At 38.4% G+C, this 21897-nt stretch overlaps 2 pseudogenes; both read left to right on the top strand.

The window, feature by feature from the left end:
• Positions 1 to 13811: 13811 nt before the first annotated feature.
• LOC121646795 lies at positions 13812 to 13918 on the top strand (annotated as a pseudogene).
• Positions 13919 to 19531: 5613 nt separating this feature from the next.
• Positions 19532 to 19721, top strand: LOC121646766 (annotated as a pseudogene).
• Positions 19722 to 21897: the final 2176 nt, after the last annotated feature.

Raw genomic sequence — 21897 nt, forward strand, 5'->3', positions numbered from 1 at the left:
AATACAACTTGCCTAATAATTCTGCACACCCTGTACAAGGTACAGTTAATAGATTAGATCGATTCATCCCAGAAACTGACTGTGTTCGATTCCTTATTTTACTAACTAACACAGGATTCCTACTGGGTCCAGGCTTGATCTCAGAACAGCTGTCAGTAGTAGCAAAACTACAGCAAGGACCTTAAACCATCATGGCATGTTATCTTTGTTGTGAATTCTGCTGCTGCTCTGGGAACCTCCTGCACATCCTCCCATGCCCTGCTCTGTCAGGACAGATGATCTAATAGGAGGATGAGGGGGGGAGGAGGGGGAGCCCTGTATTTCTTGGTAGATGGTGGTCGCTGGGGTTCAGACCAGGATAGAGACATCCTTTAAAGATCTTGGGTGATGTGGAGAAGAGGGTCTGGTGAGGGGGGAGAGCTGGGAGTTGATCGCTTCTCTGCTGTGTCCTTCACTCTTATCTGTACGCTCATGTTTGGGTTTGCCGTCCCAACAGCATGACGCAAGTGTGCACCAAGTAATCTGCATCCAGTTACATTTGGATGCACACCATCAGGTCTGAATCGCTCCTTACAGTTCCAAAAGATATTGAAGTTATCAATGAACTTTATCCCATGGGTGATACATGCGTTTGATAACCATGTGTTCAGGCTCAGAAGTCTACTGAAAAGTTCAATTCCTTTACCTGCTGTAGGAATGGATCCTGAAATGTAAACATGGTGTGCTCCAAATTGACACAGTCTGTCCAACAGCAGAGAAAAGTCTTTTTTCAGGATCTCGGAGCCAGTTTTCCTCCTCAGAATATCAAAAGACCCCGTGTGGACAATAATCTTCATACCATCTGGATGTGAAGACAGAATGGTCGGCAACATCTCTGTCAGTTCCCTGACTGATGTATCAAAAAGTGTTAAATTTTCAGTCTTTGCCATCCTCACATGCTGTGTTATAAAGTCCCCATCAGAATTGTGTCTATTTGTTTGTGTGTGGAGGCGCTGATAGCTTCTCTAGTCCTCCTGTTTGTGGAATTTTGGCCTCGCCTCCTGGTCTGGTTAGCCCTGGGCTGAGTTTTAGGGCTATTTCTAGAATTTTGATATATCCTTGCATTACATTCATCATCATTCATTTTAATATGACTCAACACATTATATTTATTATGGAGTGAGACTTCAGGTGGTGGAGTGAGTGCTGGAGCTTTAAATTTCCTGCTGGATTTACCTCTGCGACGAACAACATCAGACCAGGTTCTTGCTGGGGTTGATGACTTTGGTCTGGCACCAACAGTGTTCCAGAAGGAAAGATCAGTCTGATGGTCCGGTTTGGGATTTTCCTCAGCTATTCCAATGTCATTTGAACACATCCAGGGAAGTGTATCAGCCAGGTCTGTAGCGGGAGGCTCCACATTCGACATGCCTTCGCGTATGAAGATTTGACTCAATCCATTTGACAGCTCAGTAGCTTGTACAAAAGCTACTACAGAGTCAATAAATTCTTCATGCACATGAATGTCTTGCAGTGTTTCAATCCTCTTCTCCAGCTGTGTTATCCTCAAAGAAAGTTGCTCACACTCAGTGCAGCTCACTGATACTGAAGAGTTAGGAGACATCATTCCACTAGTTCTCCGATGGCAATCAACTAAATTTATCAAAAAATATATTCGTTCCAGTGATTTATAAGTGACCAGGAATCCTTGTTCCTAAATTTCTTGCCGGTAAAGATAAGAAAAAAGAAGAAAAAAAGAAGAAAAATGCAAGCAGAAAGGAGAGCAAAGCAGGAAGCATCCGCAGGGCAGCAACGCAGGAATTAAAAAAATACATGTATATATGTATGTATGTATGTATGTATATATATACATACGTATATATGTATGTATGTATGTATGTATGTATGTATATATATACACATATATATATATACATACATACATATACATATACATATATATATATATATATATATATATATATATATATATATATATATACATACACAGGCTGTGCAGAATTATTAGGCAAGTTGTATTTTTGAGGATTAATTTTATTATAGAACAACAACTATGTTCTTAATGAACACAAAAGACTCATAAATATCAAAGCTGAATATTTTTGGAAATTGGAGTGGGGCTTTTTTAGTTTTAGTATCTTAGGAGGATATTTCTGTGTGTGCAGGTGACTATTACTGTGCATAATTATTAGGCAACTAGGAACAGGGAAACCAATATAACAACTCAAAATTGACAAATATACATTTCTGGCATTCAAAAACAAAACAAAAACAAATCAGTGACCAATATAACCACCTTTCTTTGCGAGGACACTCAAAAGCCTGCCATCCATAGATTCTGTCCGTGTCTTGATCTGTTCATGATCAACATTGCGTGCAGCAGCAACCACAGCCTCCCAGACTCTGTTCAGAGAGGTGTACTGTTTTCCCTCCCTGTAGATCTCACATTTGATGAGGGACCACAGGTTCTCTATGGGGTTAAGATCAGGTGAACAAGGAGGCCATGTCATTATTTTTTCTTCTTTTAGACCTTTTCTGGCCAGCCACGCAGTGGAGTACTTGGATGCGTGTGATGGAGCATTGTCCTGCATGAAAATCATGTTTTTCTTGAATGATGCTGACTTCTTCCTGTACCACTGCTTGAAGAAGGTGTCTTCCTTTTGAATGAAACGCTTGATTGTTCGATGATCACGCCTCAAAAGCTTGGCAATTTTAAGAGTGCTGCATCCCTCTGCAAGACATCTCACCATTTTTGACTATTCAGAGTCCGTCAGATCTCTCTTCTGACCCATTTTGCCAAAGGAATGGAAGTTGCCTAATAATTATGCACACCTGATATAGGGTGTTGATGTCATTAGACCACACCCCTTCTCATTACAGAGATGCACATCACCTGATATGCTTAATTGGTAGTAGGCTTTCAAGCCTGTACCGGTTGGAGTAGAACAACATGCATAAAGAGGATGATGTGATCAAAATACTCATTTGCCTAATAATTCTGCACACACTGTATACATATATATATATATATATATATATATATATATATATATATATATATATATATATATATACTTTTCTGCGCAGAACGAGTGACGTAACTGACAGAGTTCTGACTGACTGACCTGAACAAACAGACTGACGTTTACTTGACCTTTTCCTTCCAGCAGGTTCTTCTCCAAGACGCTACTCTGCTTCCACACAGGGATGGTTGCTGTGTTTCATAGTTCTGCTAATTCTGATGCCATTAACCATAAACACCTTTATTTTCCAGATAAGCAGGACTTATGACGTGGATCTGTCTACAGGAAAAGATGTCTATACTAAATCTCTTTTGAATATGTGTATGTGCATTTCAAAATCAAACATTATATTGACCCTTGTGACATTTTGGGGAAAAATTTTACAGGTGGAGAAAATTATAGTCGTGTACACATGTGCTTGTGCTGTTTAATTCATCTTATCATACTACTGATGATGGCTGCTACCGGAGCAGTTGCCTTCAGGATCCAGTCATACAATCTGGTTGTTTTATAATAACTTTTTTTTTTTTTTTAGATTGCAGGAGCAAGCAGATGTTGTAATACATATCTGATGTGTTTATGTTATGTGCATGTATGACTGGGTAGACTGTATTTATTTTTCTTAAAAGTCATCTTTTCATGGAACTGTCATATGAAAATCTCTATATACAATATCACAAAGTAATTCTAATATAAACATAATTTACTAATGTATTAACTTCAGAGCCTTGAGTAAAGTGGTTGCAAGCCATCCAGAGCCAGCAGGTCAACCAGAGTCCATAGCTCGCTTCAGCCTCTCCAGAGCCAGCAGGTCAACCAGAGTCCACAGGAGCTCCTGCTCCACCACAGCTCACTTCAGCCTACCACACTGTTATAGAATAAGCATTCATGGTTTCTTTCTTTGTTTTTTATTTTTTTTTAACAGATGATTAAATGAGAAATGAAATATGATTTTCTTATAGTTTTATAATTAGTCATGTTGGTTTTCACTATTTTACATGGATGAAAAAGTGCCTGTTTGAATATTATTTTAACATTGCATGAAAAATCAACAAAATCTGAGATAAAAGATTTTGAAGGTTGTCACAGTGTGTAATTTGAAAACAATAATATCTTTTCCAGATTCAGCGTGATATTTGTCTGAGGTGGTTTCACCAGATGTGTGTTGGAAGCCCACCACCACAGAAGACCTTTGTTTGCCCTGCTTGCATTTCCCAATGAGTGCTTAGCAAGCATTGCATGTTACGTTACATGTCTCTAAAGTTTTTTTTTTTTTTTTTTTTTGCACATTTGTTTCCAAAGATGTTTACATGTGTGTATATAGTTTGAAGATGTTTGAAGATACAGTATGTAGATTGAAGATTTGTTATAAGATTGAACACTGTCATGTGAAATGAACAAAATAAGAGGACACAAACCCCTCTCTCAGACAACGAATAAAGTCTGCTAGATTTAAGGCCTTCCACAACAGAAAAACTCAGCAGACCCTCGCTGGCAGAACAACAACCCTCAAACAACTTGAGCAACAAGCATGCTGTTCATTTTAAGTTTACATGGTGAAATCCAGCACAATGAAGAAACTAATGCTAGACACAACGAGTGCACGCTCCTGTGTCAGGGGATACAATCTCTGGCGGGAATAACTGCCCTGGCATGACACTGGCAGTATACCTGCAGAGGCCCCAATGCGTTATGGCATATGGATTCATATGATAAACTAAAGCCCTACGGTATTGGCATTAACGGATGCGTTTAGTCACCACATAATGTGGATGGAAGCACATACAACTAACAGCAATCCAAAGGTAATAGCTGATTACTTCATCAATACTGTGATGCGCATTGGAGGCTGTCTGCAGCAGCTGAGAGCTAACCCTGGTACGGAAAATGGACACGTCAGGGACATGCAGATGTTCCTCTGGAGAAATCACACGGACCATCATGCAGGAGAAGAAAGCTTCATTTACGAATGCAGCACTGCGAATCAACAGAATCCTGGTGGGGGATCCTGCGTAAACAGAGTGTGCAGTTTTGGATGGACATACTTCAAACACTCAAAGATGATAAGCTCTTCTATGGGGACTGTCTGGATAAATCATTGGTTCAGTTCTGCTTCCTCAGCCTCATCCAGGTACAATGTTGAACAGAGCTGCATTTAACTGCACTTTCATCGTGACAGTCAATGCTTGCAGTGACTATAGTTAATGTTAAATGGTTATTTATTTACAGGGTGAACTTAACGAGGTTGTCAGAACATGGAATACACACCGGATAAGATCAAGACGGACCCATGGTGTGCAGAGAGGACGGCCCATTCTCATGTACTCGATGCCACAGCTCTGTGCCGCAGAGGACAGACTCCAGCGTGTACTACCTGATGAGGTTGCTGTTTGCAAGGAGGAGTGCACCCCAAAAGGACAGTACCCCTGTTTGAAACTGTTTTTGAGTCCGCATACCATGCCATGGAACTGTATTCACTGTTAAGAAATGAAATACTTGAAAATCTATAAATGGTTCACAATGTTCACTTTGTTTTTGTGTTGCCATGTTTGGACAGTTTGACATGACCTAGCAAGAGGCTGCCTCAGTATGATGCTACAGGCCCAGAGTATCTTTCCAAATAAGGTCCAAATTGTATGCAGATATGGACACTTTCTTTGAACACATTACCCTGTCATATTCTATCTAAAATGCCACTCTTACTAAAGATTAGCATAAAATAAGCATTTATTCTAAGGAAATTAGTTTAGATTATGCTCAGGTATTAGTAAATTTAATCTGATAAAACAGAACATTAAAATAAAAGGTGATTTTTTTTATGAAAGTCAGTGCTGCCAAGCAAATCAAACTTTTTTCTGTTAACCACTAAAAAGGAACATAATTTATGCAAATGTTCTGTTTAATGTATGCAAGTTAGGTTACTCTCATTACCTTTTGATTTCACAGTAAACACAAAATACATTAATTCTCATACAGTAAGCTTCTGCTATGTAACGCTGCATTGTTTAACCTTAGGACCATCTAGTGATGTTGCAAACTGCAATTAATTAATTACCCTGTTGTTGTTGCCCAATCGGAGCAACTGCCCAGCTAGTTTTACTGATATAGAGGTCCTATTTTAAAGCATTTTTATGCACATCATGCAACTGTACAAATATGGCCACATTCATAAAAGGGGACCTGCTCCTCCCCCTGTAGATATAAAGGAATCATTCCCGGCATATGCTAAGTAACCCAAAGCTGGTATAAGTGAGACACTGTCATCAGCAAAATGGCTTTGAAGTTTTTTTCAGTAAGATTTATAATAATGTAAATATTATCTGAATTGTAGAATAAAACCTGAATAGTAGTGAAAAAGAAATACTCATGTACATGTATATTGTATTATCATTTCAGCAACCAAGATTAAGTACTCTGTTCTATGATGAGTGAACTTTTGAAATGTTCAGCAGATGCCAGTTTTCATCAAAATGACTCAAACACATTTGTATCAAACATATTTTTTAATAACTTCACAAGTAACTAAACATTTAGAATAATGCGTCTTTATAAAAAATTACCTCAAGAAATCCAGTGTCTTATTCAATGGCTTACTTTTGTAATCTATAACAATGAATAAAAACGCTTCAACAATTGCCTGATCACAAATGATCAATATATATGTTCTGTAAACATGAAAAACTGATGCAAACACATAAATAAAATTCTTTGTAAAAAATACACAACCTCTGTTTGATACCAACAGATCAATACATACTTGTAAACAATTTGATAACCTGTTTTTCACAACCGATTAACACATTTTTTTTCTGTAACTGAGATATATTTGAACATTCTGTTAGAAATACCTTTTCTGAAATAAGAATGTGTGTGCATTATAATATGTCTGTAATAAACATCTGTGCTGATGACTGCATGTGTTTGTTTGAACCTTGAGTATGGAGGTAGTGAACTCTAACAATGTTTTAGAGTGAAAAAGTCAGCAGTAATATTTGACGCCACAGATCCAGCCTAGAATATGTCCATAATCCATATCTTGCTCTCTGGAATTGAATTCACTGCGGAAGTCAGGAAAATGACAGTTTCAAGACCATTCCACATGTATGGGCAACGGGTGGTCTTGTGAAACTGCTCTGAACATCAAACTCCACCTTGATTTGACCAGAAATCAACAAATCAGAGCCAGTACTAAACCTTAAAAATCTTCCCAGCTTTTCCTCATTAAATTCCCTGATGTATCTTTTTAGGTGCTGGGACACCTCTGTTTCCTTCTGTGTCATCCCTTCAGGAAAGCTCAGTATTCCTACCACTTTCCTTGGTGATGGTTTGAGGTCACTGTACATTTTGGTCAGTTCTTCAGAGTTCAGATGCAAATGTGGCTTTGTGATCTCCCTCTAGCAGTCAATCACAAACATGGGTTTCTGCACAAGTTCCTTGTGAGAGAGCTCATCCAAGATAACTGTCAGCGTAGCAGCAGAGAGCTTTTTTCTACCCTCATAGGTGTTCAGCACTTCAAGAAGGTCGTCAACATCGATAGATGAAAAACCATTTAGAACCTGTCTTAGGACATCCTGCTCTTGGCAGCGCACAAACTGGAGAAAACTTGTCTTCAAATCACTGTGAACTGCCCCAAAAAGCAATTCCTCTACAAAAGGTGGGGCTAGCTTGATGGAAAAGTATTGGTAATCTTGGAATCCTTTCAAGAGAATTCTTCCAATTGCTCTCCATGTAGCAGCACTGAAATCATGCCTCAGAAAAAGTACTTTCAAAATTTTCCAAGGGTGCACCGTTCATAAAACTCTTCCCAGAAGATACTGAAGTTGTCTCTGACAATGCCAGAACCGCTGCCCTTTTCCACTGAGTTGTCAGAAAGTATACGTTTTACTGTCAAGGTTTTGTTCATTATCTCAGGGTCAGAAAATGCCTCTATCATTTCATTGAAGCTGTTTGTGTGGTGTAAGGCTCAGACACATGAACAGCAGTAATGGCAAAGCTAAGCTCATCATCAGACTCCTCACTCACCAATACTTTTGGTTTAGTTGATAAGTAGAAACGCAAAATTAGGAGTTTTACAGTGCTGTAAATGCTTTCAATTAAAACATCTTTGAGAAGAGGATTTTGCTTGAAGTCCCAAACATCGAATCCAAAGTCAGATTCATTACCTTTGCTAGATGTGCCCTCTGGAAAGAACAGAACCTTTCATTGTTTCAGAATCTCATCATAACCAGTCTGAATATTCATTGTTACCTTTCTTGTCCCTCCACCTTGTTTTGCTCTGACCTGCTTGGTCACTTCATTGTCAGTGTGAATCCATCCTATTTCAACATTTCTTGTGGACTGTTTTGCTCTATGTTTTGCTTTGTGAGATGTTTTTGGCTCTTCTTCCTGTCTGTGGGTTTCCTTTCTAAGTTTCAGTTTTTCTCTTAGTTTCTCAAAAAGACCTTGTTTTCATCTATCTTTTTGATGGGTTTGTGTTAAGCTTGTAAAAATTGAACGGAGCAACTCTGTCTCCATATGATGGAAGATATTGGGCCAGTTAAACATCTTCCATTAGCAGAATGACCTCTTTGTCAATCTGGAGATAGGACAGAGACAAGGCCATCAACTTCAGATGCAAAACAACAATAAACCTATGCAAAGTGAAAAGCAAAATGCAAGACATTCATCAAATGTGATTAAAAATTTACTAAAGTTATGGTTCAGCTTATTTGACATATGGCTGCATGAGGTATTATCAAGTCTTATTTTATCCACCTGAAATGGGGCAACCAAGAAAATATGTATTCATCTTAATTGTATACTGAATTTTAAATGCTTTTGGCAAGTTCCTTAATTACAGTCATCAAACAGCCATGTCACTGGAGATTACGTTCCCTCAGCCATCTGACACTAAAGTGCAGCTATCATGATACCAGTGTGCATCAAGTGCACAAAATGGTCACTAAGAAGTTTCCTACATCCTTTTTTAATTGGATCTTCTTGCTAGTAAAATTCAGGCTAAGTTAATTAGCTCTCTGGAAAGACTTTCATGTTTGTAAATATGGTCCCAGGTCATGAATAATGACTAAAAGACAAACTTAATTTTTTTGCCCCCCTTAAGTGGCAAAAATGGTTGGGTGGATGACAGGTTCATCTTACAGTACATTCAGAACAGTACCCTTTTGCTCTTGAATCGAATTGACTGATGCAACATCTGTCAGTTTCTCTGCCATCATGGATCTGTAGCATAAAAATATAATTTAAATAGAAAATTATTTGCAAAAATGACCCACTTGCCCGGTATATGTGACATGATAACAGTGTGAGGCACCATCTACTTTGGCAGACCAGAAAGTAATGCGTTCACTATTCATTACAGCTTGCATTATCTGTATTTTATTATTTGTTTACATGGGTTTAATGCCAGTTGCAATCTAAAATACAGTCACATAGCTACCCATGCGACAGCATCATTAAGACTAAATAACAATAACAAATGATACCATATTATAATTAAAGAAAAACTCTTCTATTGAGGCTGCATGAGCTGTTTATCCATTATGTTATGCTTTTAGCAGACACTTTAAAAAAAAGCAATGTACAAGAAGAGGATAACCAATCAAGGTACATAGATTTCTTCTATGTTTCTATGATTTAACATGACAGCTGTAATAAAAAAAACAAGCCAAAACAATCAAATCAACAATAAAAAAACATAAACAACCAGGACATCTCCCTGGCTTCTGCCACAATTAAACACTTTCACACTAATGGTGGATTCTTAGCTGTTTTAACAATTTATCCATATTGTAATGTAACATTTATTCAAACTGTCCCAAAGTGGCTTCTCTTGTTACTTTGCCACACAGCTTAAAAATCAGCACTTTCACTGGCTACCACAATGACTGGAGTTTGCGTCTACGTGCAACTTTTTTCTCCACCATTCAAATCAGAGACATTTTTGAGTGGGGACAGGCCGGTCTGATTGGGTACTTTCCCCGAAAATCGACGACGTCTGGTTACACTAGGTTTGCATGCAGTTTTTTTAAGCAAAGAGACGCTACGTTGACTGCACAGTCTCCATTCTTCCTCGTAACGTCACATGCCATTTATTAAACCGTCACAATTATGCCGAAGCTGATGAATGAAAGTAAACATAAATGTAGCATACTTAAGGCAAGGCAAGGCAGTTTATTTGTATAGCACATTTCATGTACAGGACAATTCAAAGTGCTTTACATAAAACAAAGGCATTACAGATATTTAGAATAGTAAAAGTCATCAACACATAATCACAATAAAATAATAAATTACATTAAAATGATTAAAAGCAAGATAACTTAAAAAGTTTCCGTGCAGATTTCATGCATAGGCACATGAGAAAAGAAATGGTTTTAACCTGGATTTAAAAATGTCTACATTTGGCGAAATTTAAATCTCCACTGGCAGTAAATCAAACAAAATACAAAAATGGTCAGACAAGGCCAAGTCAGTGACCACAAAAGAAAAAATATCAACACCCTTTTGAAATAACCAGGTCCAGAATGTGACCTCGAATGTGGGTCGGTTCTTTTACATGCTGCGACAAACCAAACATGTCCAATATGCAACAAAATTCCTTGACATTACCATCCGTCATGTTATCTATGTGAATGTCAAAATCCCCAGTTAAGATGAAATGGTTAAAATCAGTAGAGAAAACCGACAATAATTCAGAAAATTCATCAATAAAATTTACACAATGTCCTGGACGTCTGTAGATGATTAGAAATAGGATTTTAGGAATGCCCCTTAAAATAAAACTAAGATATTCAAAAGAAGTAAAATCACCAAATGAAATATCTTTACATTGAAATGAATCTTTAAATAAGGTAGCTTCTCCTCCCCCTTTCCTCCCGTTTCGACATTTATTCATAAAACTAAAATGAGGGGGTGCTGTTTCATTAAGAACTGTAGCACTTGTGTCTTCTGTTAACCATGTTTCTGTTAGAAAAAGAAAATCTAAACTGTGAGAAATGATGATGTCATTAACTAACAGTGACTTGTTGGACAGATATCTAACATTAAGTACAGCAGCTTTATGAAGTTTACACTGGTCTCTGTTGTATTCTGACTTATACAAGGTACAGTTGACGGATTAGATCGATTCACCCCACAAACTGACCGTGTTCGATTCCTTATTTTACTAACTAACACAGGAATCCTACTGGGTCCAGGCTTGATCTCAGAACAGCTGTCAGTAGTAGCAAAACTACAGCAAGGACCTTAAACGCATCATGGCATGTTATCTTTGTTGTGAATTCTGCTGCTGCTCTGGAAACCTCCTCCACATCCTCCCGTGCCCTGCTCTGCCAGGACAGATGATCTAAGAGGAGGATGAGGAGGGGGAGGAGGGAGAGCCCTGTATTTCTTGGTAGATGGTGGTCGCTGGGGTTCAGACCAGGATAGAGACATCCTTTAAAGATCTTGGGTGATGTGGAGAAGAGGGTCTGGTGAGGGGGGAGAGTTGGGAGTTGACCGCTTCTCTGCTGTGTCCTTCACTCTTATCTGTACGCTCATGTTTGGGTTTGCCGTCCCAACAGCATGACGCAAGTGTGCACCAAGTAATCTGCATCCAGTTACATTTGGATGCACACCATCAGGTCTGAATTGCTCCTTACAGTTCCAAAAGATATTGAAGTTACCAATGAACTTTATCCCATTGGTGATACATGTGTTTTATAACCATGTGTTCAGGCCAAGAAGTCTACTGAAAAGTTTAATTCCTTTACCCGCTGTAGGAATGGGTCCTGAAATGTAAACATGATGTGCTCCAAACTGACACAGTCTCTCCAACAGCAGAGAAAAGTCTTTCTTCAGGATCTCGGAGCCAGTTTTCCTCCTCAGAATATCAAAAGACCCTGTGTGGACAATAATCTTCATACCATCTGGATGTGAAGACAGAATGGTCCACTAGTTCTCCGATGGCAATCAACTAAATTTATCAAAAAATATATTCATTCCAGTGATTTATAAGTGACCAGGAGTCCTTGTTCCTAAATTTCTTGCCGGTAAAGATAAGAAAAAAGAAGAAAATGCAAGCAGAAAGGAGAGCAAAGCAGGAAGCGTCCGCACGGCAGCAAAACAGGAAGTTAAGCTAAAATCCTGCATAGTTCCTCTTTAATCCGTAGGCTACCTAAAAACTCAGTTTTCTCATGACATTAACTTTATATGTGTTGCACTCTGGCGTGCCTGATTATCCACTTACTGGTACATTATTCTTGTAAATTTAAGACTTTATTCTTGTAAATTTATGACTTTATTTTCGTAAATTTATGACTTTATTCTCATAATATTATGACTTTATTTTAGTAGAATTACAACTTTTTTTTCTCGAAGTCTGTGAAAAAACATTTTTCTTCATGTGGCCCTAATACTCCGTTGTACCTAATACTCCGAAAGGCCATATAAATATTTCAATTGGTATCAATTTTCTCTCTCTCTCTCTTTTGTATTTATTTTTTTATTTTTTTATTCGTTTGTCCAGCTAGCAGTGAGGTCTACGCATGCACAGGATAAAATGATTAAATGCACATTCTAAGTTTACTGGGCCTTACGAGAGGACTGAATGGTGGACTCACAAAGATGAAGACCGAGACGCAGTGAGTTAATGTTTTAAAAAATAATAAATAATTATATTTATTTTAAATAATTATTTAAAATATTTTAACCATGTGCCATGTGTGTATTGGGAAAAAATGTGGTTAGAGCTGTTCGCCATTAGAGACCGCTGCAGCTGCCTTTGTTGTAATGAACATGTATTGTAAAACACATTTTTTTCGCTACCACAAAACGTCAATTAACTGAACAGAGTTCAGCATCAAAACCACTTATACATACATATTAATGTGATGCATATATGTAAACATATTTGAAGATAAAAAGTGTTTTTAGTTGTTTTATGTTGCTTTGCTTGCTATTGGACTAAACTGTACTACGTGTCCAGGAAGTGAAACGAAGCTGCCTTTGTGGATATCAGTTCATTTAACTTACCAATGCATAACAACATCAGTTTTTACGGTTTATATTGTCGGTCATTAGTAAAAGAAAATTCTGAGATTGTTTGGGCTGTGTTTTAGAGATGGGATTTATGGCTTTTTGAAGGGAGCCGGATCTTGAGGACCCGTTCCTTTCAAAGAGCCATACAAAAGACTGGCTCCTTCTCACAATATCTTACAAATTTTCACAATATATAAGAATGACAAACAATCAAAATATGTACCTATATGAAATCTACTATACAAGATTTTAAAAATTATAGGAAAAATAGTAAATGTTTTGGATCAAACTCACAGTATTTGTTTCCAAACAATACTCTCTGCCCATAGATGCTTCACATGAATGGAGTGTGTTGGACATCAGACTTCTATGATGTCACAAATGTTATTTATTTTATTTTCATTTTACTCAACTGTGTGTGCATGTGACTGTGTGAAAGATTTCATTGAGTGTTTTTATTCTTATGTTTTTAATCATGTAAAGAACTTTGTGTTGCCTATGGCATGAAAAGTGCTTTACAAATAAAGTTTGATTTGATTTGATTTGATGAAGGCAGTGTTAAAAATTTGTATATAAAAAGAATGGCTCACAAATTAACAGCTCACAGCTGTGAATCGGTTCCCATCGCTCATTTAAAAGAGTCGTTCAAAAGAATTGATTCGTTCATGAACGTCATCTCTACTGTGTGTGATTTTTTTTTATTTTTTCCACAACATTGAGTTAAAATGGTGTGGCGGAGAATGACTATGCCGCCTCTGAGAACACTTTGGTATTGCTTCTTGACCTTTGGGTTATGGTCGAGTGTAGTTTCTATTCTTATCAGTTTAATATCTGATATGTCCCCTACCTGGGGACCATGAATATGATACGCTCCCTATTGCTTATTTGTCAGATCAGATGCCGTTTAGTTTGGTCTTCCCGTATTTAAAAAGTACGGAATAGCTGAACATGCTGTAAGGTTTCATTGCTCTGATTTGATCTCTAAATTTGCGAGTCCTGTCTGTATATTATATTGTATAATATACTAATGCAGTCAGTGAAACGCCGTTTCTCAGATACACCTAATAAACAGCGAGTTGATTGCTTAAAATGTTACTAGTAGCGTAGAAGACACGGTACTATGGTGTGTACACAAGCTGGGCTTAGATTCACTGCATGGTTAAAATCTGCAGTTACGTCTGTTCACCACTAGATGGAAGCAGAGTGTATTCATTGTTGTAGTTTTACAGCCTGATGAACATTTAAATGACTCTTTTCTTGATGGTTGATATATATATATATATATATATATATATATATATATATAAAGTAATTAGATGACATATGTGAGAATAAAAACAGCTGGTTGTGATATCTATGTATGTTGTGTTAAAATCCCATCATAAACTAACATTGTTTAAACTCCAGAACAACAGGAGGCAGCAGCAGCATGGTTGTCAGTTTCCCAGTACTAGCTAACAAGGAAACAGGAAGTGGTAGCCCTGTTAGCAGAACAGAACATGTGACTCGTGACTTGTGTTTTTATTCTTTTTTTTTTAAGTCAGATGTTAAGTAAGCAGTTTGTGGTTAAAGTTTGATTTATCGTTGATCCAGCTGAACCATCTTTTAGGCTGTTAGTCACTTGCAGGGCAGCAAATTTATATAATTGGGTGATGTTTCAGTTAGCATTTTGAGTTTCCTGAACAGCATTGCATTATAGGAAACATCAGTCTTTTGTTTTATTTAAAAAAAATAACAATCTTTCAGTGTTTACATAAACCTACACTTATATATATATAAATTGTGTGTAATAACGGCCCCTGTATCCTCTGGTTTAGTTAGTTTATAGACGGGTAATACCATGACTTGACTTAGTATGTGTATGAATGGGACCCCTGGCTGTGACATATTCAAGGCATACTTACCTGGCAGGGGACACACCATGATCATGTGAGTGGTTGTTTTGGGTTTATTTCTGCCTAGAGAGTATACACGGGCTGTAACATGATGTCCTTCAACTTTACTGGTTCCAGGCGGAAAGTAGTGCGCTTCGATTTGCAAGGGGAAACTGAAATGGATCGCTTACAGTTCAGCAGAAACGTTATCCAAAAGGGACTGGGATTCACGCCAATACAATTGGACTTTATTTTTGCCTTTCCTGGAAAGAAATCCTTTGAGGTAATCTTTTCAACACGTGTTTTCTTTGAAAAATGCATTCAGGCTTTCCATGCTCAGAAAGACTCAAAACCATACTTAAAAAACATTACAATGACCCCACTCTCGGAAAGGGAACCAAAATCTGTCACGGTGATTATGTACTCTGAACAAGTGCGAATGGAGGACATTCACACCTGGCTGTCATTAAGGTGTCAAGTGTTAAAGGGCATGGAACTTCGAGACCAAGATGGAATTAAAACTGGAGCAAGAAGCTTCCTCGTACAACTGCAAGTAGATGAAACAACTGGGAACGTTAACCATCTGCCCCAAACCATACAACTAGGAGCAATCAGAGGTTACGTTTTCTACCAAGGCCAACCAAAGACCTGTAGAAGGTGTGGCTCCATATCTCACCTGGCATCAGAGTGCACCTCCACTTATTGCAGGAACTGTGGCAGTACGGAACACGTCACCAAAGACTGTTCCCTACCAAAAAAATGCAACTTATGTAATTCTGACACGCATTCTTTTCGAAACTGTCCAAAATCATACGCCAATAAAGCAAAGAAACAAACTGACGAGGGACAAGAGGCGAGTGAAGAACTAAACCTGCAGCTGCATGATATTAATGGAGACGAGAACAACCTGCAGCTGACTTCCACTGATGAGCTTCCAACTAAGCGGGAGAAGGATCGTCGCCCCCCTCTGCCGGACCTCCCTCCCCTTCCCCTGAACTTCACCCTCAGGACCAGATAACATCAGAAATAACGGCAACAGAAGTACAAGACCATCAAATTAGAGAGAATTTACCCCCCATAACAACCACAAAGGAATGTAGAGACTTCTTAGACTTAATGATAGCGGACTCTGCCCTTGATGACCAGAGCTCTACAGACCTGCCAACCCCCAACACCCTCCCTATTGACCCGAATAGAAAGAAAGATGAGGAAAAACCAAAATCTTCCTTGTCGATTGCTCACCCTCCGCATCATCTGGTTCCCCCGGTGAGGACTCGGACATTCAAGGTAATTGGCTTCCCCCATCTGAGTCGACCCCATATTTAGACCCACAAAACATAGTGGTTTTTTCAGAAATGACAATGATGAAAAGCAGTGATGCCACAACCAGCGACTCAAAAATGGACAGTGTGGATTTTTGGAAAACACAAAAAAAGAAAAAGAAAAAAATCAAATATCCCTAATATTGTATGATGAGTGTTTTTCTTATTTGAATATATTATCACCTAGCCCGTCAAAAACAAAAAAGAATAAATATACAACCCCTTTTTAGTAACCAGAATACGTTTAAAGTAGTATCAATTAATATAAGAGGCATCAATGATCCTACTTAATGCCAATCAATTCTCTCAACCCTGCACGCAGGAGGAGGAGACATTTTTTTGTTACAAGAATGTCATTTAACCTTCAAAAATAGCTATATTAATTTCCAAAATAGATGGCCTCATGGCCAATCTTTTTGGTCAGGTGATAATAAAAATAAAACCTCAGGAGTAGCCATTCTTATGAACAATACCCTTCTGTCTCTTAAAAAATTTCAAATAATAATAGATGGTAGAATGTTACTGTTAGACTTGGAAAAAAATGGTTTTCCATTTAGAATTATTAATGTGTACGGGCCTAACGATTTGCAGAAACGGATATCCTTGCTTCAAATGCTTCAGCCTTATATTGGCTGCGGGAAGGAAGTCATTATAGCGGTTGATTTTAATTGCATAATGGAGAAGAAGGACAGAACAATTGGTACATCCATAACAACCAGACTGGACGCGAGCTCGTATACTTTAAAAAACTTAATATCCAATTGTAATTTAAAAGATGTCTTAAAAGACATGTATCCTGACAACTCGAATTACACCTGGTCAAACGGGACGGTCTTTTCACGCATAGACTACATATTCACAACCAAAGGAATATTACCACTCGAGGCAAAAAATGAGGTAGCTCCTTTTTCGGATCATAATAAACTAACAGCCACTTTTGCCTTACCAGGAACCTTTGAAGCAAAAAGAGGTCCTTGGAAGTTAAATACCAGTCTCCTCAAGAATAACTCCATAGTGAAAAAATATAAAGGAAAATTGCAGCAATGGCTCTCCCTACTTTTTCTATATGATTCGGTGGGTGAATGGTGGGAAGACTTAAAATATAGAACTAAAACATTTTCTAAAAAAGAAGGAGTAAGAATTGTAAAGAAAAAGAAGGAATGGATAAATAGACAACAGGCAAAACTACAGAGAAACTATGAACTTTTGCGACAAGGTTACCCGATAGCAGAAGAGATTGCTAGACAAAAAACTGAAATAATGGCAGCTCTAAATGAACAAAGTAAAAGTTTTCTGATAAGAAGCAGAGAAAAACATATAGAAGAAAATGAAAAGTGTACGAGCTATTTTTTCAGGAAAGTACTCCACCCCAAAAATTCTATTCAGTCGGTAATAGACGAGACTGGTAACATTCTTTTGGAACCTAGGGAAATATTAAGGGTGACTCATGCTTTTTACTCCCAATTATATGGGGAAAAACATGTAGACAAACAGGAAATTAACTTTTTCCTTTCTAAGGTAAAAACAAAATTAGGAAAAATAGAGAAAGAATCCTTGGAAGCAGACTTAACAATAACAGAGTTGACAAAAGCCTTATTTAGCATGGAAAACAATAAAACACCTGGACTAGATGGACTACCTAAAGAATTTTTTGTTACCTTTTGGGACCAATTGCAAGAACCCATGTTAAACATGTATAAAGAATCCTTCCAAAATGGTACACTACCTCTATCCATGCGCACTGGGGTGATTTCTTTACTTTTTAAAAAAGGAAACAAAAGTGATCTCCAAAACTGGCGACCACTGTCCCTTTTGGGGGTGGACACAAAGATTTTATCAAAAGCACTCTTTTTCAGATTGCAAAAAATTGTCAGTCAGTTAATAGGAAAGGAGCAAACTTGTGCGGTCCCAGGCCGAAAAATAACAGATAACTTAGCTTTAGTTAGAGACGCATTTCTATATTGTGACGAAAGACATCTACCCCTGTGTATATTGAGCTTAGATCTAGAAAAAGCTTTTGATAGCATAAGCCATCACTACATAGAAAGAACCCTGGACACTTTTGGTTTTAATGGGACTTTTAGGAAATGGTTAAATCTTCTTAAAGACAATGCTGTAAGTAGAATATTAATAAATGGTTCTCTTACAAATACGTTAGAAATAAAATCAGGAGTGCGGCAGGGGTGCCCTCTTTCCCCCACTCTGTTTGTTTTAGCCATGGAACCACTGGCATGTGCTCTAAGAGAAGCTGCAAGCATAAAAGGCCTATCTCCCCCAGGTAGCAGGGGAGATGTAGCCAAGTTAAGTCTATACATGGACGATGTAACCCTTCTTTTAACAAACAATGACTCTATTCAGGAGACGCTAAGGCTGAGCGAATGTTTTTCCCTGGCATCAGGTACCAAATTAAATAAACATAAGAGCGAGGTCTTATACCTCAATTGGAGAGAGACAAAAAACTCACAGGGACTCACTGAAAAAGAAGATTTTATTAAAATATTAGGAATTCAAATAGGCAAAAATATGGAGATCAAAAATTGGTCGGATAAAATATCAAGGCTACAAGGCAAACTGTATCAGTGGAAAGACAGAGAACTATCATTATTCGGGAAAGTCTTAGTAATTAAAACAGAAGTCATTTCCACAATAGCACAACTTGCAACAACTTTGCCACCACCACATAAGGTAATAGCTTCCCTTAGGAAAATGATTTTCTGTTTTATTTGGGGAACAAAACAAGAGAAAATAAAAAGAGATATTATGTACAAACCGCTTGAGAAAGGAGGAAGAGCGGTACCTGAAATACAATCCAAATTAAATGCGATGTTCTTGACGCCTATACTTAAAGCTTGCTTGATGGAAAAAACGGAGCTAGTGTGGGCTCACTTTGCAAAATTTTGGGTAGGGAGAGGAAAAATGAGGAAATGGGGTGTAAGGGTAAAACTGGACACTCCTTATTCAGAGGACCGTCCAAAGATCTATGAATTGTTTCTAAAAAAAAGTACATCCTGATTTTGCTCAGATCCCTGCTGAAATATTAACTAGGAAAAAGATAGAGGAGTTATTATATGACTTAAAAAGACTAACACCAATAGGAAAACTGACCGAAGAACAATATGTAAGAACTTGGAGAAATATAAATTGTAACAGTTTATCCAACTTGCATAAGGATCTAGCGTGGTACAAAAGAAATCTAACACGGAGCCCTAAATGTCCTAGGCCGTCATGTGGCGATGATGAAACAATTGACCACCTTTTCTGGACATGTCCTTTTGCTAGGGGAGTATGGCGTCTTATGAATACATGGCTTCAAAGTTTACAAAAATGCCCATTTTCCATATGAAAATTGAAATTGAAATTGGTTCACCTAGGGTGAGATTCAGTCATTGCACTCTGGTTGTGTTGACCTCTATGAATTCCCCAAATGTGGGAATCTCAACTGCATAAATTCTGATAGTGAGGGACTGCGTTCGCGCTTTCCCCAGATTATACTGCTGAATGGAAATAATATAGAACTGCTTTTTTAATGTCAGTGGATATTAGTGAACTAAATATGCACCGGTATATGATGTTATAGTTGATCATACTTTACTAAGGTATGTAAAATAAAATATGTAATTTTATTATCAGAGAGCTGTTTATCAGCTTGGAAAGGCATGATGGGGGTAATGAATTGCTATTTAAGTGTAAATTAACCTTCACTTAGGCAAACTTCACATGTCCCAAGTGTCAGTGAATGCAGCATGTAATGCACTTCATTATGTTACTCTACATCTACATCTACATCACATTACAAATTTAACATCAAATGTAATGTAATAATCTGCTAATTATTTTGTAATACAGTTCATTTAATGTCTCAGTGCTGTTGTTTCCACTAGCGCTCGGAGGAAAGTAAACAGCAATGAGCAGTAAATCCTCTTGGAACGTAGAATTGTTGGCATTTAATGGTAAATGGTAAATGGTTCGTATTTATATAGCGCTTTACTGTACCTGGGATGATACCCAAAGCGCTTTACATCATACATTACATTCACCCATTCACACACACATTCACACACTGATGGCGGAAGCTGCCATGCAAGGCGCTCAACCACGACCCATCAGGAGCAATTAGGGGTTCGGTGTCTTGCCCAAGGAAACCTCGACATGAACTCAACTTGGCCAAGGATCGAACCGGCAACCCTTGGGTTACAAAACGACCGCTCTACCTTGCTGAGCCACGCCGCCCCCATAATGACCATAAGCTCCACTGAAAGTGAGCAGTGTTTGCAGACCACAGCAGCGTCATGACACCAGGCATCGTTGATGTAAACACAGAGTCCCCCGCCACGTGTCTTCCATTCCACCCCGAGAGCTTTGTCTGCCAGAAAGTAGTGATGTGTTGGTCACGAACGATTCGTTCAGTATGAACTAATCCTTTATGTGACTCGGGAGTAACGGGTCCTCTCAGTGAGCGATTCGTTCGTTTTCATGCGGTACCTCCTCTCGCCACATGGCAGGCAACTGCATAAACTCAGTCAGTAGGTCAGGACAGGAAACAGAAATGATTCGTTCAGGACTCGCTCAGGTCCGTCCTCAGGTCCTCGTTCTTTTGTCACATGACAGCCAGGCTGCTCAGGCTGTGTGGCGAGCAGCAAGCACTGCAGTTCGCTCAAATGGATCGTTCATACGGATCGTTCAAACTGATCATTACGGATCGTTCTTCAGTTCATTTGTCACGTGACAGCTCTAACTCAGCGGGGCTGTGTGTGGACTGAGAAACGAACAAGGAAATGAATGATATCTGATAACTGACGCTCATTCATTTGTCAAATGACATCCGACATACATTATCTATTCATAAAATCATGATTAATTCTTTGGCTCTATTAACCGTTCAAATTTAATAAGTGTTACATAACCGCGGATATCTCCGTGGATAACCGCTGTAAAAACTTACTTTTTTCTCTTTCTCTTTGATTAAATAATCATTTAATGAGAATTCTTTTTTAAAGTCTTCCTGCCCCTTACTAATCTGTGCATTAGCCTGCTCTGCAGTGCTACAAATTGAGTGCTACTGTCATTCTGAGGCTCCATGGGGTCACCCATCCCCCCTTCATTAAGGGCCAAGTTACATCAGAACACAAAAAACAGAGGTCTGAGCAGGTCAGAAAATGAGTGGAAGGAAAAGGAGGGACATCTGGAACCACTTTAGTGAAGTTTCAGCCACTAGAGGAAAATGCAATATTTGCAAAAGAGTTATATCAACCCAAGGAGGAAGTACATCAAAGTTGAGAAGACACCTTAAAGCAGCACATCCAACTGTGCAGTTAGCACAAGTGAGGGTGGAGAGTGACAATGGAGCCACTGCAGCAGCTTCAAATATCTCCACCAGCAGCACTTCATCTGGACCCCAAATCAGTGCTGCTGCAACCCTGGCTTCTTTTACTTTTGCAACATCCAGTACACCAGCAGCACCCACCACCACCACCAGCAGCACCACCTGCACTACCCATACAGAAGTTAGGCCACGAAGACCACAACAAACACTAATGGGCAGTTATGTTACAAGGCCAATTGATCCACTCAGGCAGAGCAAACTGGATGAAGCACTGGTTAAAATGATTGCTTCTGACTATCAGCCATTCTCTATTGTCGAGGACAAAGGCTTTAAACAAT

The sequence above is a fragment of the Melanotaenia boesemani genome, chromosome 9 (genome assembly GCF_017639745.1).
Source record: "Melanotaenia boesemani isolate fMelBoe1 chromosome 9, fMelBoe1.pri, whole genome shotgun sequence".
NCBI lineage: Eukaryota > Metazoa > Chordata > Actinopteri > Atheriniformes > Melanotaeniidae > Melanotaenia > Melanotaenia boesemani.